This window comes from Sminthopsis crassicaudata, chromosome 1 (assembly GCF_048593235.1).
Source record: "Sminthopsis crassicaudata isolate SCR6 chromosome 1, ASM4859323v1, whole genome shotgun sequence".
Classification (NCBI taxonomy): domain Eukaryota; kingdom Metazoa; phylum Chordata; class Mammalia; order Dasyuromorphia; family Dasyuridae; genus Sminthopsis; species Sminthopsis crassicaudata.
The window spans coordinates 590878364-590903868 of record NC_133617.1 but is presented as its reverse complement, the minus strand read 5'-3'; the positions used below and the strand labels follow the sequence as shown (position 1 = coordinate 590903868).

General features: G+C 35.5%; 1 protein-coding gene and 1 long non-coding RNA gene across 7 annotated transcripts in view; one reads left to right on the top strand and one right to left on the bottom strand.

Annotated features, from left to right (window-relative positions):
- ADAMTS6 (ADAM metallopeptidase with thrombospondin type 1 motif 6) overlaps positions 1-8715 on the bottom strand; it is a 335951-nt gene extending 327236 nt beyond the window's left edge. For 4 of the 6 annotated variants that reach the window (XR_012484781.1, XM_074282406.1, XM_074282410.1 and 1 more), the window contains exon 1: positions 6095-7003. The gene's annotated coding sequence lies outside the window, so the exon portion shown is untranslated. Of the gene's footprint in view, positions 1-6094; positions 7008-8599 lie in introns of those variants that run through there. The other 2 variants (XM_074282407.1, XM_074282408.1) reach the window with 2 other exon arrangements.
- LOC141551110 (uncharacterized) lies at positions 8148-8871 on the top strand. The gene is made up of 2 exons (XR_012484782.1): positions 8148-8241; positions 8621-8871. It is a non-coding gene; the product is annotated as an uncharacterized LOC141551110 (long non-coding RNA).
- Positions 8872-25505: the final 16634 nt, after the last annotated feature.

The following is a 25505-nucleotide window of genomic DNA, read 5'->3' as shown; positions in this document are numbered from 1 at the left end:
ACATCTTTATTAGCAAGTTCCTGAAATTGGATTTGAATTTAGGTCTTCCTGACTCTGGTTCCTGTACTCTATCTACTGCATCACCAGCTATCTAATTAATGATACTACCGTCCCTTTTAATTTAAGAAATGCTTTCACATTATTCAATTATCTTATTGGGTATGACAGATACTATTATTCCCATTTAGGATAAGAAAACTGAAGCTCAAAAAAGTAAAGATCTCTAAGGTCATAAAGAGCTAGGAATTAGGGGCAGGACTAAAACACAAGGTCTACTGACTAATAATCTAGTGTTTTGTTTGAAAATGACAATGGTTTCTAATGTATATTGGGAATCTATGTGCAAAGTATCATGAGGAATACAATGAGAACACACATTTGTATAGTACTTTTAAAATTTACAAAATGCTTGTATCATAATAAACTTAAAAAGAAGTCCTTACCCTTTACTGAAAGAAAAATGGCATGTCCAAAGGACAGATATGCAAAGTGGGATGGGATGAGGGCAAAGAAGAAATTCAGACTAAATACTTGAGGAAAATGTGAAGAAGAATCACTTTCAATGGAGTGGAGGGGCAATCAGGTAAAACTTCTAAGCAGGTGCTTACCAGGAAGATAAGTATTTCAAAGGGAGTTGGACAAAGAGAAGAGTAAAAGAGGGAATGAATTTCAGTTATGAGATATGAGGATAGCCTGCCTGAAGGAATGAAGATGGGAGATAGCATGGCAACATTATGGAATATCTACTAATTCATTTGGGATAGAGCATGAAATCTGCGAAGTGACAATGAGAAATAATGATAAAAAACACAGATTAGTGGCAGATTCCTGAGGGTCTTAAGAGGAAACTACTGCTGTGTTTTTTAGCAGAGGAGTGACATGGGCTGAATTGCCCTATGGATTGTGTAAAAAACAATTGGAGAAAATAGAGACTAGAAGCTAGGAGGCTATTGAAATTGGTCAGGTAAAGGCTTGAATTAAAGAAAGGAGAAATATAATGGAAAGAGAATCATCAGAACTTCAAATCTGTAGGATGTGGAGGAGGGATGGGGATGAGAGAAGGGAATCAAGGAGGGAAGAGGAACAGGATGAGAGAAAGTAAAGGGCCAAAGAGAATTCTAAAATTTCAAGCCTGGGTGACTTGAGAGGATAATGGCACCATCAACAAAAATGCCTAAGGAAAATTATGAGTTCATGGAGCTGACGAGCATCAACATAGGGATATACAACATGCAGCTAAAGCTGAAGGACTGCAGTCCAAATAATAGAGTGGGCTGCACAGAAAGATTGAATGAGATCACTAAGGAAGTCAGGGAAAAGAGGAGAGTAGATAGTAGAAATATCACTATCCTCATTTTATAGAGAGGGACATTAAGATTTAGGATGCTAAGTGTTTGCCCAAAGTCATTCAGTGTCAGAAAAGGAGCTTGAACTCAAGTCCAGTGTACAACACTACCTGCATTTGAGAACATTGAGAATATAATCAGTTTTCAGTAACAACAAATAATATTACTTTGAAACCATCTTCTCTAAATTAAGTAATATAATTGTAATTATTCATAATAATTATTATCTTCATTTTCATTTCACAGAGGGAGAATCTGAGAGATAAAATGATAAAATGACTTCCCTGATCAGTCATTCAGTGACAAAGTACAGGGAAAAAAAATACCATCACATATTTTGGTCCCCAACCCATTAGACTACAAATTGCCCTAAATGAACATGTTGTATCAATGTTTATCATTAAATCACTTTAATTCTCTGTGCCTCAGTTTCTCCATCTGCTAAATAAGTATAATACTATAAATACCTCCATCTTATAAGCTTTGTTAGGAAGATCAAACAAGATGTGTGTAAAGTACTTGGCCAACCTCAAAGCACTTATAAAAATGCCAAGCATTATTATAACAAGGTATTTAAATGTAATTAGTGTTATAGGAATAAATGTTCATTAACATTTATTCCTTTCTAAGTCACTATAGTATTTTATGAAATTCAATGATATTGCACTTGAAGATAAGTCCTTTGTAGACATACAATGTTACTGAGCCAAAAGCAGAAGATTAAACTTTTTTTTTGTAGTCTTAATGTATTTATACTGATTCATCTATACTTGATCTTTTGTTCTGAACCTGTGACCAATAACACAAATTTGTAATACAGTTGACCAGGATTAAATGAATGCAAATTTTCCTCCATCTCTGGAAACTAGATGTCATAGCAGATAGAGCAATGGAGCAAGTCCCAGAAGAGCTGAGTTCAAAATCTGGTTTCAGACATTTACTAGCTGGTGTAACCCCTAGGCAAGCACAATCTTTGTTTGCCTCAGTTTCCTCAACTATAATTTAGAGAGAATAATAGCAACTACCTCTCAAGATTGATTGAGGATCCAATTGAGATAATATTTGGAAAACACTTTGCAAACCTTAAAGTGCTATACAAATGTTATTATTGCAACTAATAATAACAATATTGCCAGCAGCAAGTGAGCATAATGCAATTGTAATAATGTAATAATGCACTATCCCTAGTCCCTGTGAGATGTAAACTGATGTAAAGACAGAAACTATTGGGGAAAAAGGTTGTCCTTTGGGTCCCCCAAGTTAGTACAGTGTATTGTACAAAGTACCATTTTAATAAATGTTGGTTCAATTGAAGCAGGTTTATTGTTCATTCAGTTTAATTACTAAATGGTCTTGTCTAGTGACCTTTGCTTAGAGATCTCAGGAAACTTAGCACTTAGTGAATAAGTGCTGATGGGAAAGGAGGGGAGGAAGTGAAGTTCAGCTCCTTCAGTAACAATTTAAAGCCTTTTCCATCTAAATGCTGTTGAAAATCCACATGACAAAAACTAAATAGGTATTCTACTCTCTAGTGGGCAGGGGTTTTACTCCCTAAGAAAAATCACCTCATAATTGCTAGTCTCCAGAGCCTGCTTGCCTAGGGGGCCATCATCATATGAGTGGAGACATTGAACTTTCCAGATGTCGGTACTCACAGGTCAAAGATCAATTTGACATGAAAGGACAGGAAGATTCCATTGATCATAATGTAGCAGTTCTTTGTGTATCAGCCTGCTGTCATTCAACCCATCTTCTTTCAAAGGAAGAGCTAACTCTCCCCTTCAAATAGGTCACTCTGAATAGGTTAAACTATATAAGCACCCCATGGCCTCTTGGCCCTCTCCAAAAGAAAAAGATATGAAACAATTTTTCTTGGCTTACATGAATCCATTAAGTCCAATTAACTCTTGGAGCAGATAAGAACCTCCAAGGACCTGATTTTATATATAAAGAACTCCATTTATAAAATATATAAAAAGTCACCACAAATCATCAGGCCATAAAGTTAAGGTGTCATTTACTTGTTTCCCTAGATCAAAGCTATACTAAATAGATGGGAAATGAGGTGATATAAGCTGTTGTGAAATGTCTCTCTAGCCTCAACAACCTGCCTTAAGAAGAGAGCATTTGTTGTCAGCTTCCCCTGACAAATCACCTTTCCTTTCCCTGGTAACTTCCTGCTCACACTAATCAGAGTGTAGCTGAGGTCATGGCTTCCTCCCATGAGCTATTAATATGCAGCTAAAGCAACAGGTAGAACACTCTCCTAGGGGGCTTCCTTCCTCCATCCTCACCCCAGAATTTGATTAGTATGGCAGCTGGTATTCAGTCATTCCTGGGGGATTCCTAAATGGAGAAGATAACAGTTTTTTTCTTTTCCAATACTTATTTATTAATTGTCCTTTTAGGTGGGTTTCTCCTTATTTATCCAACCAAACACAAAGGTTTCCTCCTTTCTGTGTAAACCTTGAAAAGCTATCTCCTACCAAGGAGATACACAAAATGTAGGTGAATGTACAAAAAGAAAAGAGCTTTTGTTCAGAAATACATCATTCAACTACAAATAACCCTAAGCTTTCCTTCCAGACAACAAGGATAACACACATTTTCCACAACTCCTGTCTACACAAGACTCCCGGCCTGGTCAAATACACATGGTTAACTGTCAAGATAGGCTTTGGCAAAAACTTATTCTCAGAAGGTTGTTTTCTCTGGAACTTAAGTTCTATAGAAACAATTGGGCATATTCCTTTCTCTCCGTTCTCTACTGCAAATCAGAGAAGGTGAGACTTGAGACGGAGCCTACTTAAACGGACAGTAGTGAGTACTAGGAGTGGTTGCTAGGGAAATGAGGAGGGAGGGACCAATACGGGCTAGGGTAGGAATTAATTTTACAGGTATTGGAGTGGACATGAAAAGCATCACAGTGTTTCAAAAGCCTGGAGATTAGAGATTTTCCCCCTGTAAGTAACAAAATCTTAAATACCGCTATTCAGACCTCTTTTTAAGATACTTATGGCAAAACTAGTGGGTTTGATTTAGGCAAAATGAGTAAAAACTGAAAGGGTTCTTGCCCTTCTGATATCCAAAATTACACACACACACACACACACACACACACACACACACACACACACATACACACAGACTAAGAAAGAGAGAGAGAGAAAGAGAGAGAGAGAGAGAGAGAGAGAGAGAGAGAGAGAGAGAGAGAGAGAGAGAGAGAGAGAGAGAGAGAGAGAGAGAGAGAGAGAGAGAGAGAGAATCAAAGCTAACACCTGAAATCATACAATCTGGGGTACAAGCAGCTTCCACCTTGTACAAAAAACAACCGTAAAGAGTCTTAAAGTAATTTTCCTTCATTCTGCCCTTCTACTACTATCAGCACGTTTTTCACTCCTCTTGCCATGCTTTCTAAGACCTGTCATTCTACCATCTAAAATCCCAGATGAATCAATAAGAGTTAAGGAGAACTTTAAAACAAATGGGGGAGGGGGTAGCAAAAAGCAAAGAAAATCCGGGCAGGGATTCTGGGTATAAATGAATAAATTGGAAGTAACACAGCTTGCCTTTAAAAAAAAAAAAAAATCAACATAAGTCACCCCCCTCCCCACAACACACACTCCTATAAACCCCCTCCACACCCATCTACCCCCTCCTGAGACAGAGGGGAACAGTCTGAGCTGCTCTGGTTGAGTTGATCCTAAAGTTAACATTCAGCAGCCCATTTCCAGACAGCAGCGCTAAATCTATTTGGATAAAACGCGTGTGACCCAGACAGTTGGCATTTGGCCCAAATGCGTTGCACCGGCAGCTCAAATAAAAACAAGGGTCTAAGAAATTCACTCTCCTCTCGCTCGCTCTCTGTGTCTCTGTTTCTCTGTCTGACTGTCTGACTGTCTGACTGTCTGTCTGTCTCTTTCTCCCCCCCTTTTCTCTCTCCTGTCTCTTTCTATCTTTGCCTATCTCCTTCTCTCCTTCTCTTTGCCCTCTGGTACAACAGTGAAAGAAATTAGCAAAGACAGGACTTGTACATACACTTCATCAGGAGGCGAGTTTCCAATAAAATAAGAAAAAAAAAAAAAAATCCCTTTGAACTCCGTGCCATACAATATATACACAGACACACACCGATAAATAAGTCTCCGTAGAGTTACGAGTCTAGCACGTCCCAAGTGGCCAGAAGTAAATCAAAAACACACGCTTCCATTTCTTTGATTAGCCTATTAAGAGCTTAACTTATTCTAAAGCATCAGAACTGCAGCTATCATATTAATGCTGCCCTTTGAGCCCAGGCATAAAATATGCACTTGTCTGACTACATAAGACACTGGCATGAAACCATATTAAGCTGGAAGATTTCTGTGAGAAATCAAAATCAATTCAAAACGTTTTTCATCTCTTTTCTTTCCGGCAACTATTTGATAAGCCATCCTAAAGTTCCGGTAACCACAAGTAAAATAATTCATGCTTCACGAAATTATATATTTATAAAATAACCTGATATTCTTTGAAACACAAAATATTTGAACATCCTAGAATCATTCCAATCCCCAACTAGTGTTGGAGTTTCACAAGATTGCTATCTGTAAAAAGGAGTTTTTACAGTTAAGCTCGCCCAATGCCATTAAAAAAAAAAAAAAAAAAAAAAAAAGCACACAGAAAAAAGGTCTCTACGCATTATTCGGGAGACAAGAAAAGCACAAGAAAAAAAAAGTTTCATTGAATATTGTTGAAGACTTCCTTACCGTTTTCATCTTCAAATTCTGATATAAAGTGAGTTTCAAACAATAGAGTTTGCACTGGACGATTCACGTATCCTCTCTTTCCTCTCAGCCTTTTTTTTTTTTTTTTTTTTTTTTGCCCACCCCTCTTCTCTCCCCCCCTCCCCTTTGCAAAACCACACCAGAGTTATTCTGCAACCAGAATAAAATCCTATAGCCTGGCTACGAGGGGCTTTAGAGAACGGACTGACTTGGCAGAAAGAGAGATGCCTTCAATTCACCCAATCTATCACTCTGAGATGTTGTCTTTGCAACCCCCTCCCTTCGACTCCCCCTACCTCCCACCAAAAAAAAAAAAAAAGAAGAAAGAAAGAAAGAAAGAAGAAGAAGAAGAAAAAGAAGAAAAAGAAGGAGGAGGAGGAGAAGAACGAAAGAAATGGAAGGGGAAAAAAGAAGGAACGGAATAGAAACTTATTGGGGGTGAAAGTGGTGCCCTCTTTCTAGCCAGTCTAATGCCTTTTCTGTGCTAATAACGTGTAAGCAGCATCAAAAGATATCAGGAGAAAGAAAGACAAGAGGAGCAGAAAGGGGCACTGCAAAGTTTTGAAGTAGCCTAGCTCTCTCGCTCACTCATTCTCTGTCTCGCTTTCTGTTTGTCTCTTTCTGTCTATCTCTGTCTGTGTCTTTTTCTGTCTCTCAGTGTCTCGCTCTCGCTCTCTCTTCTCTCCCTCTCTCGCTCTCTCTTCTCTCCCTCTCTCTCTCTCTTTCTCTCTCTCTCTCTCTTTCACTACCGGCCTCCAGCCAACTAGAGTGCAGCAGCAGGAGGAAATTTTGGCAGTTTTTCCTGGGAGGTTGAACGCACTGACGTCAGTCTGCAGATGTGCCTCTGGCTGTAGAGGCGTCGGGTGCGCATGTCCTGGGCCGTCACGTGGAGGGGGAGGGGGTGGCAGAGGTACAATCAGGGTAACCCAAAAACCAACCGAACCATTCAGAAGGGTTTAGACAATGTCAACTTTTCCACCCAGTGAATGGGAGAGAGAAAGTCTGGCCCTCTAACCTCTCTCCTCCACCCCACCCCGCCCCTTTCTCCTGAAACCTTTAGAAATCCCTGCTTGAGTTGTTGTTAGCAGTTTCCTGGGGAAGGGGAGGGAGGGAAGGAGAGGATGAATGACTTAAGATGAGCTAAAATCACTAAGAGGACCCCCGAACTTTCAGTGGCGCGGTGCGTTGTATGTGTGAGTGTGTGTGTGTGTGTGTGTGTGTGTTTTTAAGGTAGGCATAATAATAACAGAGGAAAGTTGCAGATATTCAGCGGCCCGGAGGTAAAATGCATGGTCTGGTGGAGCAGACAGCTTTGCAGACTGAAGCTATATGTGCACAACCCATCCGAGAGTCTGTGGTCTGTCATCTAGCATTTATCCGGCGCCTACTATGTGCCTAATACATGTGTTAAACACTGAGTATACAAAGAAAGGAAAAAGACAATTGATCCTTGCCTCCCAAAGAGCTTGTGTGTGTATGCTTTAACTAGAAAGATAGTCACCCCGAAAACGAGTCAAATAAATACATTTTCCATGTAATTAGGGAATTTAGGTCTCTGAAAAATTTTAGGGGAAAAAAGAGAGAGAGAGAGAGAGAGAGAGAGAGAGAGAGAGAGAGAGAGAGAGAGAGAGAGAGAGAGAGAGAGAGAGAGAGAGAGAGAGAGAGAGAGAGAGAGAGAGAGAGAGAGGGAGAAGCGGGGGATGGGGAGGAAAGTTTGCATTATTTCCAGATGAGAGTGAGATTTGAATGGTAAGAATGGTGCAGCCAGGGGAAAGCTACAAGTGAAGTGGCGTTTTTAGGTTTGGGGTTTTTTAAAGCAAGCACATTGAATGAAAACTTCAATGACTGGCCAAATGAAAATAAATCTCAAATTAGACAAAAAACAGGAACCCTGCAGCGATCTCAACATAAACAAACAAAACCTCAAACCGGCTCTTCACTTGCTCTCCTCTACCCCACCCCACCCCCAGCCACATGCTGCCAGTCCTGATTTTTAAGGATAAAAACTCTACTACACGTAGCACTTTCACTTTCATTTGCTAGGAGAAGTCTACTGGCACTGGACTAACGCAGGGGGGAGACGAAGGTGATGAGGAGTAAGCGAAAAGCCCAAATATGTTTTGGATGTAGTAAGTTTAGCAAACAAACTCTGGCATACAAATTGGAAACGGGGGGAAGGGGAGAATAAAGTAGAACAAAATATTGCTTTCCCGTGGTGTAATCTGTTGTATCATTTATCTGTATCTCGGAGGTTGGGATGGGATTAAGGGTTTCGGAGAATGGTGGGGGAAGGGGTAGAGTTGGCGCCTTGAAATTCCAGCTTAGAACCGCCAAGTCAATTTCCGATGGCCAGGAGGAGAAAGGGGGAGTAGACGGGAGCGGGAGGGGGGAGGGGGCCCTCCCTCCCTTGCTGAATATCCTCTGAAGTTTCCAACTTCTGCTAACATTATTTCCCATTTGATTTCTTCTCCCCCTCCCCTCCCCCACCTCGTCCTACGCCGGAGGTAGTAGGTGTAATTCTTCTGGTGAATCCATGAATAGCTGGCGAAAGAGAGGCATGAATCAGACTCCAAAGATCCAAGAATACAGTTATTTCCATTCTTCTTCGAGGGTTGAAAGGGAAAAAAGCATCAGTCGACAGAGTCAATAGTCCTCAACGTGACCTTAATCAGGATTTGGCTACGTGCCACTGAAAATGTAGAAATACATTCTGTAGTTGACATTGACAGTTTCAAATAAATACAGTCCATATGGTGGTAGCACGTCGTCTTTCTTTTCTTCTTTCCTTCCTTTCTTTTTCTTTCTTCCTTTTTTCCCCTTTGAGATAAAGAGCTATTATGGTGAAACATAAAATACGTGAGATGGCTTAATAATAGTCCTAAGAGTAAATGGAAAATAGAAAAGGAACGGAAAGTAAGAGAAAGGAAAGAATAGAATAGAAAAGATGCATTTATGACCGCTTTCCTTCGTAAAAAAAAGTTACTACTCTGAAATCTTCCGAACTCGTAAAGTATCTACATGGGAAGGAAATGTGCCATCTGCTCCCCAAGCTAACGCTTGCAGTAGTTGCATTCTGGTTGTATTACTGCCATTGTCCGGGTCCAGGTCAGACCTGTGATCAGAAGGATCAAAATGCCCTTAGAAATAGCTGTGTTCGATAGGGAAAGAGGCATTGTTCGGGCTTGAGAGGTCTGGAGTAATTGCTTATTCAAAGGGCGCCATCCTGCGTCTAAAGAGTGTAATGGGAAGATCCGAGCCAAAGAGCCTCCTCTCTAATTTCTTCTGAAATGGGCTGCGGGAAGAAAGTAGAGAAGGAAAAAGCTATCTCTATGTGCAATAGTAACTGTAGCCAGCATTTATATATCGCAAAAGGGTTTTCCAAAAGTTTCTCAAGTACTGAGTTTTATCCTTACAGTAACCCTGGAGGGAAGATGCCATTATAAGTCTAATTTTGCCGATAAAAAAACTGAGGCAGGCAGAGGTTAAATAACTTGTCCAGTCTTACCACTAGTTGTGTCTAAAACTGCATATGAATTCCTGTCTTCCTGACTCTATCTAGGCCTATCACTCTATCCACTGCATTACCTAGATGCCTTGATGTTATGTATATGTTATTATTTATGTTGATATATTACATTTTTAAACATCTTTATTTAAAGTTTTGCATTCCAAATTTTATCCCTCCCTCCTCTCTCCCATTCTTGAGATGGCAAGCAACCAGACATAATTTATACATGTGCAATTATATAAAACATTTCTATATTAATCATACATGAATAAATTTTATCATATATATTACATATTATATTATCATAAAACTAAGAATGTAACTAATGTGATGTTCTTCAAGTTTGTGTCACCTATTGCAGTAATGCTGTGTTCTCCGCATACAACCCCTATACACACTCTTTCTTCTCTTAGCAACAGAGTGAATGAATTAAATAAGATTCCAATTCAAATTTAAAAATGTGAGGGGAAAATAAACTGACTACTTTTTACCTAGAAGACCTTTGGAAGTCATAAGGATAGCTGTTGCTTTTTCCTTTTCCAAGCTTCTGCCCTCCTGGCTTTAGTTTAAGAATTAGGCTTATATAGTAACCTGAGGTAGGGTGAAGATGAGACACCCCTAAGCAAAGTCATAGGAAAAGTTATTTTTCTTACATTCATTTGACATGGTGTGGGAAAAGGAAGAAAGATTCTATGACTATGAAAGGAAAAGGGGAAGTTAGAAGTCCGAGAGAATAGCAATTTGAGACAACAGCAATGTGCAGACTGAAGCAAATAAAGGCACCAAAGTATGGAGGCAAAGGAAAATGGATGGCTTATAAATTTAGAAATTTAGAACTTTGATGTCAAGAAAAGAATATGCCTGTTATTTTATAATTATAGAGTACTCCTGTCATGAAGAAACTTTTTCTACCATGCAGGTTGCCCCTATGTAATGCATAGTCTTAAAAAGATGTTTAGAATATTAAGTAATTTGTTCAGGATTACCCACCAGTAAAAAAGAGATTTGACCCTAGGTTTTCTGAATCTAAGTATATACTCCCTAGCCACCATACCACATCATACTGCTGACCACTGAGGAAAGACAAATTTATGAAGTTTTAACTCATCAATTAATTGAATCAGTCTTGGAATTTTGACACTTAAATAAATGGTTAGAATTTGTTATTGTTGTTGAATCAGATTCAACTCTTTGTGACCTTTTTTGGGGGTTTCTTGGCAGAGATTCTGGAGTGGTTTGGCAGTTCTTCTCCAGCTCATTTTACAGATAAGGAAACTAAAGCAGAATTAAGTGACTTGCCATGGGTCACATACCTGCTAAGGATCTGGAGCTAAATTTGAACTCAGGTTTTCCTGATATCCTATGCCACCTAGCTGTCCCAGTTAAGAAATTACAAACCTAAGTGCCGGCATTAAAAAAAGGCTAGAATTAATATTTATCCAGGTTTTGTTGGAGTTCACAGGATTTAGAAAGGGAAGAGAACTTAGAGGATATTGAATTCACCCCTTTCATTTACATTTGAAGAAAATGAGAAAAAAAGAGAAATCCCCCCAAAAAAGATATATTCCTGATTATATAGATGACAAGTAGCAGGAGTAGAATTTAAAATCAGATCTCTAAACTTCAAATGCACCTTTCATTCTTCTGCACCATGGAATTTCTTATAAATGATGTATATTTTATATCAGTGATGTCCAACTCAAATCAAACCTATATCAAATCAGATCTATATTTAAGGATCCCTATAAGTACATGTCAACTTAGAAAAATCACATATTAATATTACCTATGTTCTGTTGCATTTTTACTTATTTTGGGGTTGGAAGAGACATTAGTCAAATGCAAGAACCTGTTTGACACTCCTTTTCAGCATTTTTAATGGGAAAAATAGCTATCTTGTTAGTTTAGAAATCATAAAATGATTTGTTTATAACATTATAACATTATTATGACATTAATGATACCCCAACTTGTATCTAAGAAGTTGAATAATGGACATGGAATAATATGTGAGGTGGAATAATATGTGAACGGTGGTCCTCTGGTGAGAATGAGAGACAATTAATCAAAAAATTCATTTATTAATAGCATTAAGTAATTTACAAATAGCATTTTAACAGCATTGTGTAACTTGATAAATATACAGAAACAAACATTTATTCAGAAGAAACAACAGGTACATGTATAATGTAATATACATAGTATATTGTATTATGTAATATATAAGGTATTTGTGGTATATACATATGCATTATATGTATATTGTATATGCATGATACAATAAACCTTGTATATTTGTCCAAAATACATACAAAAATAAATACAATGTAACTTCATGGAAGAATGTCCTGACATGTAGAGGATCAGCAAAAGATCATGTAGAAACTGGATTGAAGCTGAGTTTCAAAGGAAGCCAAAGATTCTGAGGTGACAATGAACATGAGGACATTTCAGACATACAGGGACAACCTGTGCAGATATTGTAATAGCAGTCTGGAGGCAATGTCCTTTGTGAGGAATAGCAAGAAGATCAATTTCACCACATCATAAATTTCATGGAAAAAAGAATGATATATAATAAGATATATAATAATAATAATAATAATATAAAGGGAGGTTAAATCCATGAAGCCACTTTAAATACCAAACAGAAAAGTTTGGTTTTGATTCTAAAAGTAGTAAGGAGTCACTGAAGTTTATTAAGCTGAAAAGTGGCACGATGCTTTAGGAAAATCAATTTGGCATGAGATATCCTCAAGACATACAGTTATCTCCAAAATTTAAAAAAAAAAAAAAAAGGCAGAGATATTCTATAGAGGACTGATGACAAAACATAGTAAGAATCACATTGGATGAGTAGGAACAAAGGTGTCCTTGGAGGAAAAAAACCCACGCTGATGAAATAGTTCATTATGCAAAATATCGAAGTTTGCTCATTAAATTATGATTATATGAAAAATACAATTTATTCAATCATGACAATTTTTCTAATTTAATTTAATTTGGGTCATAGTTAATCTTTGCTATAATTAAGCTGAAAGCTGCTGAAAACAAAGAGAGTTGGGTTTTCTGGACTGTCTGGCCTCCACAGTTTCAAGCAAAGAATACCCTTGTCATAAAAGGAACTGAAAGAGGGTAGACAGAGAGGTAAAATAAACCATTGAATGCAACTTTTGCTACTATCCTATTGTGGGGTTGGGCAGTGACTGAGCAGAAGTTAGAACCATACTGAGTTGAGCCTGAGGCAATGGTAGACCCCAAGCTTGTAATTAATAAATGATCTAAGTGAAGCTTGGGGCAAATGAGGCAGAGGAGGGCAACAGGTCACCAGAGCAGTTTGCTCCAAGGAGATCAGACAAAGCAAAGGGTTAACCTAAAGTGGGAAAAACATTAGTAGGAACAGGTTCAAACTATTTATGTTTGAATCAGAATGTGGGGGGAGGAGGAAGCAAGGGCCTGAATGTAGGTAAGTGAGGTTCCATCTGTTAGAAAAGCCACAGTACAGAAAAGGGATCCAAAAGCAAAAGACTGATTTTTTGTTCAGGGGAAGACCGAGTCTAAGAAAAACAAGCCAACATCAGATCAGGGCAGGGCAGTGTCCTGAGGTATGCCAGCTCGAAGAACAATATGTTTTCCAACTCATTGTTTCTCCAATAGCAGTATCTAAGAAGCAATTTCATCTTGTGGGAGTAACTGCTGCCTAGGACAATTATCAGGCAATTAAAAAATGTACCTTTCAAATTAACTTGGTAAGGGAGGATATAAAAATAATACAAGAAGTAATTGACTCCTTCCGTTGAGTGGGAGGGAAATTAGTTCCTATAGAAATTTAGGGGATAGAATCACAGATTTGGAAGGGACCTTGTTTGTAATTTAATCCAACCAATGGAAAATGATTTCCCTTATAAATTGTAGTAGGGAAGAAATCACTGGGATTATAACTGGTTTTGGTAAAGGAAAATGTAATTTTGCAGAGGGAAGAAGGCAGGAGGGGAGGGTAAGGTGAAGTGTCATCCATTGGGAAGGAATAAAAAGCCTTGAGGGAAGGATGGGGCAAATCTCTTAGGAAAGTGTAAGGTAGAGGAAAAAGAAAAAAGGGAGCACACCTCTTGCAGTTCACTATCCTCATACTGAACTTTCAAAATCCTCTTCCCTTTCTTACCACAGATTTGAATTTGGACCACCAGCAGTACCTTCTGCTCAGCTGAAGGACTGACTGAAAGTGTCATATTTTTGTGTCTTTTAGATTTTATACCAGGTAAATTTCCAACTTTGGAGCAAGGTCACAAGTCACACTAGCTACTAAAAGGAACATTGTGGATATGTAGAAAGAGCTGGATTTGGAGTCAAACAACCTGAATTTGTCTGATATTGAACAAACTATTTATCTCTCATAATTTTCATTTCTACATGTTTAAAATGAAAGAGTTTAGACCATTAGTATCTAAAGTAAGGTGCACAGACTCCAAGGGGAGTATAAGATTATCCATTGAGGCAGCAAGGAAATATTAGAATTTCTAATTCTGTTGAAGAAAGGAAGGAAGGAACAAACAAGGAAGAGAGGGAGGAAAGAAGGGAGGAAGTAAGAGAAAGAGGGAGGAAAGACCGGAGAGATGGAAGGAGGAAAAAGAAAAAGAAATTAAGCTTTACTTATATTTAGGGTACAGATTGACACTAATATTAATAATGTATTTATTTGTTCCATATGTCTTGTGACCAGGATACACACCGTATCCTGAAAGAATGAGTTTCCAAGACATGTAGTGGTTTACAGTGGCATCCTCACTCATTTACTCACGTTCAACTGTATTTACACATATTTCAGTTCACGTGTACCTAATTAAATGTCTTCGTGGAGTCTGTCTTCAAGTTTTAGCTAGCCTCTCACAAAATAGACAAATGACTTATTATTTTTTTACTTCAAAGAAAGCATGAATTGAAAATTATATTAATAATTTAAGCACAAAAAGAAAAAAAGAAAATGGAAGAATTGATATTTATCCTATTCCTAGTATAAGGACTTCCCCAGTCATATTATAGGGCAAAAATAATGACCAACGACATCTGACAAGGAGTTAACCAAAACAACAAACAAACAAAAAACCCAACTAAAAACTTCAAATTTTTCTGTCATTTAAAACTTTCTTTAAGAAAGTATTCTTTTTACTGAACTGAACTGAACCTGACCAGCACCAAATTCTGTGACAAAACCCTTAAATTATTATATTTTAATAAATAGGAAAAGATTCACTATTGATATAGGAGTCATCGAGGCATCTAGGTGGGACCATGAATAACACAGAAGACCTGGAATTAGGACAAATCTGATTTCAAATATATTCTCAGACTTTTACTAGTTGTGTGATCCTGGAGAGTCCTCTATCTCAGTTTCCTTAACTATAATAATAGCACCTACTTCCCAGGGTTATAAGATAATATTTGTAAAGCAATTTGCAAGCCTTAAAGCACAATGTATAAATGTTAGCTATAATCATTGTAATTATCCCTTAACCAGTTGTCTGCACATAGTCATCAGAGCTAAGCAAGAAAAATATGTTGCAAATTGAAACAACTTTATTTTGAACTATTCAAACAAAATAAATGACCATAAAAATAGCAAATAAGGAAATATATATAGAGAGAGATGTAAATTTTAATAATTTTATATGCAAGTTTTACCACAACAAGGAGACTAAAGAAGCCCAGAAAACATTTTGATTATTTAAGTTCCAACTTGTCTAACAAATAGAGAGAGATGGCTACTAAACAGAATGTCAAGGAGGAGAATAAATTTGTTTGTAAAATATTAGGTATAATTTTGAGCAGTCTTAGTTCCCAAGGAAGAAAGAAACAATGAAAAAGTAAAAAAAAAGTTTAGTTAAGATTTGGAAAGACATACAACTAGACAAAGTCATTACAAAGTGTTTAAGGATAAAAAGTGGGGAAAACGGAAAATAGATGAAAAATGAAAAATATTTTGAAAGTTATTTTATCAATTTTTTGTTATGGAAACATTTGAACCTTAAAATCATGCTTATTGGGAAGGTGCTAAAAAGAACAAAGACTGGAAAATCAGCCAAATTATAGGGGAGATCCTCTTTGAGAAAGAGGAGGAAAAATTGTGAATTTGGTGAGGATAATATACAAAGTATCTAAAGGAAATAAAAATAGCGAAAGCATGAAAAAAAAACTTGAACTTTTTTAATTAAAAAAAAAGGTAACCAAGAGAACACAAATACTAATCAATCTATATAGTTTATTCTCCCATCTTGGAAAAGATTTATTTATAGATAAATCAAGGGAATTCTTGATGAGGATATTAGTACAGAATATCTTTCACAAGCTATATTCAATAACAGACTATATCTTTATCATTTCACAATTAGCTAAAAGATGTAGAGAACACATGATCCCATTATGCTTATTATTGTTGATTTTTTAAAAAGCACTTGATTCAGTAGAACAGAATATCACCTTACAAGTTTTTTTTCAACAAGATTTCTCCCATCTATATCAAAATCATTCGTGCTTGCTTGACAGATTAACAATTGATACAATGATAAATCTCCAGTTACTTAAAACAAGACTTCACAAAATTGAGCTAACAAGGTAACCATCTGGTGAATTACAGTCTGCAGTAGAATAAATAAAGATGAAAAAAGAGGGATTTTGGGGTTGGGAGGGGGTACCAGTGTTGGATGTTCCTATGGGGAAAGAAAGATATTCCATAAAGATAGATGGTATCTTACAATGAAAAATGTAGAGCTAACTGACACTCAGAAAAGTAAGAGGTTGTGCACTCAGGAAAGAAATTTCAAAGCAAATGGAGGATAAAGGGGAAAAAGTGACCACAGAGAGGGCAAAGGTTAATAATGAACTGGATAATTAAGGACATTGGGAAATTCTTGCCATGAGGTAATATTTTTCCTATGTCCAGCAGAAATTGATATTTTTCCAAGATTGAGGTACAACTGAAAACTGAGGAGTCAAGGGTCAAGATCTACAAAGCAATAACATGGAAACTGATTTAAAGAGGGTATTCACAATAAGCACCTTAAAAGCTTTAATCCTACAAGGAACTGAGAGACTAAAGTACTAAATAAGTATAATGGCCATAAATCAAAGAATAAAAGTCCAGAATGAACAGAAAGGAAACAGAAATAATGTAAGGACTGAGGGAAAGAAATTGTTTTCAGAGAAACCAAACAAAAGTTGAAGGAGAGGAAGGAGGGTTTTACTTGATTACTTAACTCAAAGGGGAAAAGGGGGAAAGAATTAAATAACTACATAAAAGGAAGGGGGGAAGGAACTAATATATTTAACAAAACTACAGATCTAGGGAGGGGAGTAACAAATGGGAGGAGGGTTAAGGGTGAGAGGAAGAGAGCTAGTGAGAAGAAGATTATCTTGAAGAAGATTCAGTGAAAATAACTAAAGAGACAAATGCTATGTTTACAAAGAAAGGAGGGGGAAATTTCTAATTTGTTTAAAATATATATATATTAAAGACAACTTGAAGAAAAGATAAGACTAACTCATAAATTTGAATAGTAATTGATTAAATGAAAAATGAAAAAAGCCACAGATTAGAGGAGAAAACATAACCCCACAATCTGTACCTCATAAGAAATCCACTTAAAAAACAAAAACATATACAGAATTCAAATAAGAAGCTGGAAGGAAATTTTACTATGTATCTGGTAAAGCCAAAAAAATAATTGCAATTATGATATCAGAAAAAAACAAAACAAACATTCATAACATAAAAAGAAATAAACGAAGTTCCACTGTGCTGAAAGGAACTATATCAACAAATCAATATCAAACTTAAATGCTCCAAATATCTTACATCTAAAATCATAAACAAATAATTAACTGAACTGGAAGAGGCAGGCAATCATGCAATAGTGGCAGGAGATTTCATTGTCCCTTTCTTAATTTTGGATAAGTCTAACAGAGAAATAAACAAAGGGGAAATATGGAATTAAACAAGTTGCTGGAAAAACTAGAACTAAACAATTTATAGGATCTTCTAAATGGGATTGTAAAGATCGTATCTATTGCTAGAAGTAGAACCTAAAATCGAAAGCAAGCACCACCTGGAACTTTTACAAAAATTGACCCTGTATTGGGGCAGAGAGATGTTGTAAATAAATGTTAAAATGATAGAAATAGTAAACATATTTTTAATGCAATAAAAATAATAAGCAATTCAAAGAGCACAAAAGGCAAACCCATGTGAAGACTTAACAGTGAAATCCTAAATAATAAGTAGATCAAAAAACAAATTATAGAAACAATTAATAATGAATAAAGATAATAAAAATTTCTGGGAAGCAGCTAAAGTAATCCAGGGAGGGATAATCATATCCCATCCTAAATAACTACAAAATGCACAAAATATTGTGGGATCAACTTACCAAAGCAAGAAAATACATGTGCAGATTCAATTATAGAATGCTTCTTTTAAAAGTAACAAAAGAAACAATAAAATAAATAAAGAACAACTTAAATTGCTAGTGAAAAAATCAGTGCTCATGCCTAGGCTATACCAACATAATAATAAAAATAACAAGACTACCAAAGTTGATTTACAAATCACAAAAGTTATTTACACTTTTAATGGTATACTAAATTATCAAAGGAACACTTTATAGATCTTTATACAATATTAATAAAATTGGAAAAATTTTAAATCTAGAATATCAATAACGAAAATAACGAAAAATGTAGGGACAAAGAAAGAATAGCACTTTCTGATCTCAAACTATGTTATAATTCAACAGTCATCAAATCCACCTGATAACCAATTAAAAAAAAAAAAGATATAGATCAATGGAATGAACTATACAAAGGAGAATTAGAAATTATGGAACTTAAACCAGTATTCAATAAACTGGAAAATGTAAATAGTTAGGAAAGGACACCTTATTCAATGAAAACCATTAGAAGAACTAGAACTAGAAATTAATCTGGCAGGTATTAAGCTTAGACCAGTACCGTACAACCCATTCCACAGTATATGTTCTAGATTGATACATGATGTTAATATTACACATGAAACTACAAAAAAATTAAGAGAAGCAAATCATATATACCTCTCACACTTATATGGAGAGGAAATGTATTCTTAACAAAGAAACAAGCAATTACCCAAAAAAATAAATAAAATTGATTAAATGAAATGCTTTTGCACAAACAAAATTGATGCATCTAGGAAAAGAAGAGAAGTGGTCAAATGTGAAAGTCTTTGCATCAAATTTTCAAAAATTACTTGGTATCCATGATGTAAAAACAATGAACAGATATGTTTGTATATGACCAAAAACTATTCCCCAAAAAATAAGCAGTTAAAATATATGAACAAATACTTCTCAAAAGAACTACTACAAAATATTAACAACCATATGTTGTTAATGTCCCAAATCACAAATAATAAAAGTAATGAAAACCAAAACAACCTGAGATACTGCTTTACACACCCAAAATTGGCAAAGATAACAAAAAAATGGAAATTATCTATCAAAGATGTTAGAGAGGTGGAGGAAAGGTACATGTACTAGTCCAGTGTTGTTGGAATTATAAAGCAGTATAGCCATTTTGCTTTACAATTTGGAAATTAACCAATAAAGTAACTAAAATGTCTATGTCCTCTGATCCAGAGATTCCCTTACCAGTTTTATCCCAAGGAAGCCATAATAACAAAGAAAGTCCCCAAATTTATAGCAGTACTTTTTGCAATTAATAAAAATTGGAAACATTGGATATCTATCAGATTTGGAGTTGCTAAACAAATTGTGGCTGTATGGAATAGTGGCTGTAGGGAATGAATATAATGGAATATTAATATGCTATAATAAATAATGAATTTGACAAATTCAGAGAAGCATGAACTTGCAGGAACTGAGCAGAATGAAGTCAGCAGAGTGAAGAAAACAATATGGACAGTAATTATAACAATGTACATGAAAAAAAAAACACACCAGAAAGTGAATGTTGCAAAATTATAAAGAACAAGCATAATTCAGAAATAGAGAAATATCTTCCATTCCATCATTTGAAAAGGTGAGAAACAGTCCACAAATGTTGTACAAGAATATCTTTTGATTTTTAATCTTTGTCTCAAAGAAGCTTATATTTGTTATATGAGCTAGCTCTCCAGAAGGGGAAAGGAAAAAGATACTGGGAGAAATTGTAGTGATTAAAATAAAACCCCACAATATCAATAAAACAATTATTTAAGTCTTTGCTTATTTCACATTGAAGTCATATTCATTTAATTCCTCTGTGTTTTTTTGGAAATAGGATTCCTAGATATTTTATACATTCTGCAGTTATTTTAAATATAATTTCCTTTTCAGGCATAATTTAATATATACCACATATAGTAAACCAGATTTTTTCATGAGAAAGGATAGTGGAACATTTATTCAACCAATAATTCCAAGCAACAAATATTTATTAAATACCCATTACTATGTGAGGAACAGCATGGTGTAGGAGATAAAAACCTGTTTAGCCTTGGAGTGGATTCAATTCTCATCTCTTACTTTTACTGGATAACTTTAAGCAAGTCACTTAATTTCTCTGTGCTTTTAGGCAAATTTCTAATGCTGTCAATTGAAGAACACTTGTAAATTTGCATTGATAGGAGTTTCCTCACTTGGAGTTTCCTAAGCCAATGAATCTCTAGTTCAGAATCAATCCCCATGCACTGTGTTAGTGAATTATTATAAGTTAAATGTTTTCTTTGTGTACAGACAGCATAATACAGTAGAAAGTAGGTGGGATTTATAATTCCAAAATCTGGGTTTAAAATCTGGCCTTTGGCAAGTCATTGATAATTAATGCAATTGATTCCATGGCAGATTAAGTAGAGAAGATAACCTCAAAAGTCTTTTCTCTAAATCTATGATCCTAAAGTTGTCCAGTGATTATTTTTTGCCACAGAATATGTATGAAGATACAGAAGTGTTGGAAGCTGCATCCTTGTAAAATAATACTGATGAAAACCAGGGGTGCTTAAAAATATAAGCATTATTATCCTAAATATAAGGATCCCTTTGTTTGAATGGAAGTAACAATAATCCTCGTAGGACAGTTATGTAGTTTATCATAAAAGCTCTACTCTAATTGAGAGGCTGCAGAGAATAGTGGATAGTGTTGTTTTGTTGTTGTTGTGCGATTGTTTCAATTGTCTAGCTCTTAATCATCTCATTTGGGGGTTTTCTTAGCAGAGATACTAGAATGGTTTTCTATTTCCTTCTCTAGCTCATTTTACAGATGAGGAAACAGAGACAAACAGGATTAAGTGATTTGTCCAAAGTCATACCACATATAAAATGTCTGAGATCAGATTTGAACTGGGGTAGATAAATCTTCCTAACACTAGGTCCTGTGCTAAAGCCAATGCACCACCTAGATGCCCCATATAAAATTAGACTCAAAACAGGTCTAGATTCAACTTCTTAATAATGTGATAACTATGTGATTCTTAGTGAGTCATTTAGTATGAATTCATTTCCTTATAAAATAGGGATAACAGCACCTCGCAAAATTGTTGTCAGGATCAAATGAGATATTGTGTAAAGTGTTTAACAAATTTTAAAGTACTCTATAAATATCAGTTACTACCATTATACTCTTATACTCATCCTTTTTTTAAATTTTAAAATATTTTTGTTTGAAGTTTTGAGTTCCAAATACTATCCCTTCTTCCTTCCCTCCCCTGCCCCTTCCTTGAGATAATAAGCAACTAGATACAGGTTTATATAGTGCAATTATGTAAAACATTTCTATGTTAATCATTTTATACAAAAAGATTTGAGCAAAAGAAAAAATGAAAGAAAGTGAAACATAATATTTCCATCTGTATTAAAATAATATCAGTAATTTCTTTGGAGGTGGATATTATGCTTCATCATTAGTCCTTTGGCATTGTCTTGGATTATTGTATTTTTGAGGATAACTCAGTCATTCACAATTCTTCATCAAACAATTTTGCTATTACTCTATATAACCTTTTCCTGGTTCTGGCCACTTCAATATGCATAAGTTCATGTAAGTCTTTCCAGGTTTTTCTGAAATCTTTTTTCATCTTTTTAGATGGAATTCAGCTCCATTTGTTGTTGTAATGACCCCATAACAAGTACATATTATATTATTCCTTTTAGGCAACATTTGTATAACATTTTTAGGTTTGCAAAATATTCTAGAAATATTTCATTTTATCCACACAAAAACCGTTGGGAAGAAGGTGCTTTCTTTATCTCTACCTTATACATAAGGAAACTGAGGCAAACAGCTAGTATATGTATATTTGAACTCAGATCTTTTTAACTCCAGATTCTATAGTCTATCCACTGTTGTCTAGATGCCTACATTCTATAATCTCTTCTTTGTTGTTCAGTCTTTTTAAATTACTTTTGTGATCCATTTGAGATTTTCTTGGCAAAGATAATGAGTGCTTTGCCATTTCCTTGTCCAGCCCATTTTACAGATAAGAAAATGAAGGCAAACAGGGTTAAGTGATTCAGAAGGTCACATTAGTAAGTATCTAAAGTCAGATTTGAACTCAGGAAGATGAGTTTTCCTGGTTCCCAGGCCCAGTATTCAATCTACTGCACTATCTAGTTGTCTAACAGTCTATTGGACAAGTGGATAAAATAATTGCTTTTTATAGGATTTAAACTCATGCTCCTGAGGGCTCGATGAAGGCATTTCAATATAAGTCCAATAATAGTGATTGAAACAATAAGAATGCTATTCTTCTCATCCTTTTTCCTTATGGTTTTAATTTCTTCTGTAAGGTCTCTGTATTTTTAAAATCTTCCATTCAAGGTGGCTTGGTATGGAGATGCTTAACAAAACAGTATTGTTGTTATTATTTTACCTCTTCCACATAATTTATTTCATTTGATTTTCATAACAACCTTATAGGGTAAGAAGCCTAAAAGCATTATCATTAACAAAGTCTTGCCAAGAGCACCAGCTAGTAGAATACTCTGTGCCCAAATAAAAATTGTGTCTGAGGACAAGAAGAGGTCCCAGATCCATGATGGGAAACACCTGCAGGATGCAGGAAGAGAAGCTAACTGGAAGCTTTGCTACCCATTATCCAGTTTCAGGTCACAGATCCTAGGGACCTGGTGGGGAGAAGAGGGTCCTGAGTATGGTATTTCTGAGTAGACAGTCCCTGGGCATTGTATCAAGAAAAGAGTAAATTCATAAGCCAGTAGTGGTGGGGCTCAGGTCCCTGAGGAGCAGAGCAGGACCTCAATTCCAACTTCTGGTCCAGTCTGAAGCCTGCAGAGGAATAACCAGGAGGGGAATTCAGGCAAAAAGGAAATCTCTAACTCTGACACTCTGCAGGACTCAGTTCAAAGTGTGGTCAGGAGGCAATTAGACTTTGCCCTAAATCAAACCCCTCTGGGAACATTGAAAACTTGTCTCTTGCCTGTCCCTCAATCCTAGAATAAGCCAACATACAATATCTCAAGAAAGCAGAAAAAGGACCATCCCAGACTTTTCCTCCAGAAATGTGGAAAGCCCAGCCCTAACTTCAAGTTCAAAGTCAGGAACTAGGCTGGAAAAATGAGCAAAAATATTAATAATAGTCCCACCATAAAGAGCTAGTACACTTACAGGGAAATTCAAGATATGAACATAAAAGAGAAAAATTCCAAAACATCTACAAAGTCTCAGATTAACATACATTGTGGTACAAATTCATCTAGAATTCTTTAAAGAGATGAAGCAAGAGTTTTTTGGGTTTTTTTTTAAGAAATTAAAAAGAAAAGATTTTTGCAATGAAATAAGAGTACTTGAGGTAAAAATAAATGGAAAATAAATGAGGGCTATGAAAGAAGTGTTTGGGAAAAGTTTCAGTAGCACAGTACAAAAGATAAAAAACCTTGTTGAAGCAACAAACTCCCAGAGAATTAGAATGTACCAAAGAAGAAGTCAATGACTTATAGGAAAAGAAATATTCCATCAAAATGAAAAGACTTAAAAATAGAAGAAAATGTAAGCTATCTCATAGGAAAAACAATTGACATGGAAAACAGATCAAGAAGAAAACTTAAGAACTTTGAACTATTTGAACAACATAACTAAAAAGACCATAACATTTTATTTTAAGAAATTTTTAAAAATTGTCCAGGTTTCTTAGAACCAGAGGACAAAATAGAATTAGAAAGAATTTCCAGCCATTTCCTGAAAGAAATCTCAAAATAAAAAATACCAGGAACATTATAATCAATCCAGGGCTTCTTAGTCAAAGTACTGCAAGCTGCCAGAAAGAATGAATTCAAATACCAAGGAGCCAGTCAGATCACACATGATTTAGTAGTGACCACTCTAAATGAGTGGTAAATTTAGAATATGATAAAACAGAAAACAGAGTATATAGGCTTATAGCCCCCCAAAAATACTTAGCATAACTTTATAGGGGAATGAAAAATGGACCTTTAAAAAAACAGAGGACTTCCAAACATTTGCAGATGCAAGTAGATATCTATATACATAAAGAGGAAGAAATGGGGGGAATAGGTAACACATAAATCTCTTCATCTAAACTAATCAAAGAAGTAGAGAATACATGCATACACACAAACATCGGGTACAAAAACATATTTCACACATCAGGAAAATAGAGAGGAAAGGGAGATGGGGGAAAGAAGAATTAGATGAAGTATAGATAAAAGGATAATTAATCTTAAGCAAATCAAACACTAAGGATGTACAAAAAATATTTATAACTCCTTTTGAAAGGGCAAAGAATAGGAAGCTGAGATGGTGCCCTCTCACTGAATAAGAGAGTGGCTGGACAAGTTATAATATAAAAATGTGATTGGAATACTATTATTCTGTGACAAATTATGAAGGAGATGTTTTCAGAGAAGCCTAGAAAGAGATATGTGAACTGATACAGATTGAGTGGAAAGAACCAGAACAGATCATATATAATGATAATAGGGTAAAGACAAATTTAAAATAATTAGGAATGCTGATTAGCATAATGATTACCATGATTTCAGAGGACTACTAATAAAATACACTACCTATCTCCTGAAATACAGATGAAGGATTCAGAATACAGAGTGAAATATGTTTTGGGTTTTTGTTTTTAACATTGTCAAGCTGGAAATTGTTTTGCTTAACCATACATGTTTGTAACAAAGGGGTTTTTTGTTTGTCATTATTATTAATTCTATGGAATGAAACAGGAAATCAGAAAAAAGAAATTATTTTTGATTAAAAAATTAATGAAAAACAACAACAACACACTATGTTTTCTTAGAACTGAAATGGAACTAGTGGGAAAAGTGGCCAGGAAAATTACTGTGTCCACACTATCCAGTTTTTCACACTTTCTTTATTTCTTCACTAATGGTACAAGAGAAAGAAGCCTGACTTTTGAATCTAGAGAGCTGAGTTCTAGTCTTGGCTTTGTCATTAACTAGTAGTGGAACCTTTTGGAAAACCTACTTTGAAATTAATTTAATAAAGCAAAAGAAATTCACTGAACAAACACTCATAATTATTTACAATTTGCAACAACATACAAGAATATAAAAATTGCCATCAATCTGTCTACTGACATATGTGCAAATGTAAACTTTTTTTTTCAAATTGTTATTGTTAGTAGGTACTGTTCTCAAGATCACAGCATCAATTTAGAGTTGGAAAAAAAGCTCAGAGGATATCTAATCCAACCACTCCGTTTTATAGATAAAGAGTCTAAAAGTTTCTGTGGAAGTAACTAAGCATCACAGGACAGGATTGATCCAATAGTCTTGGATTCCAATAACTAACTGATTTTTGTTTTTTTCAGTATATTTTGTAGTATAACTACATCTTCAATTCCTCATGATTGTCATTTTA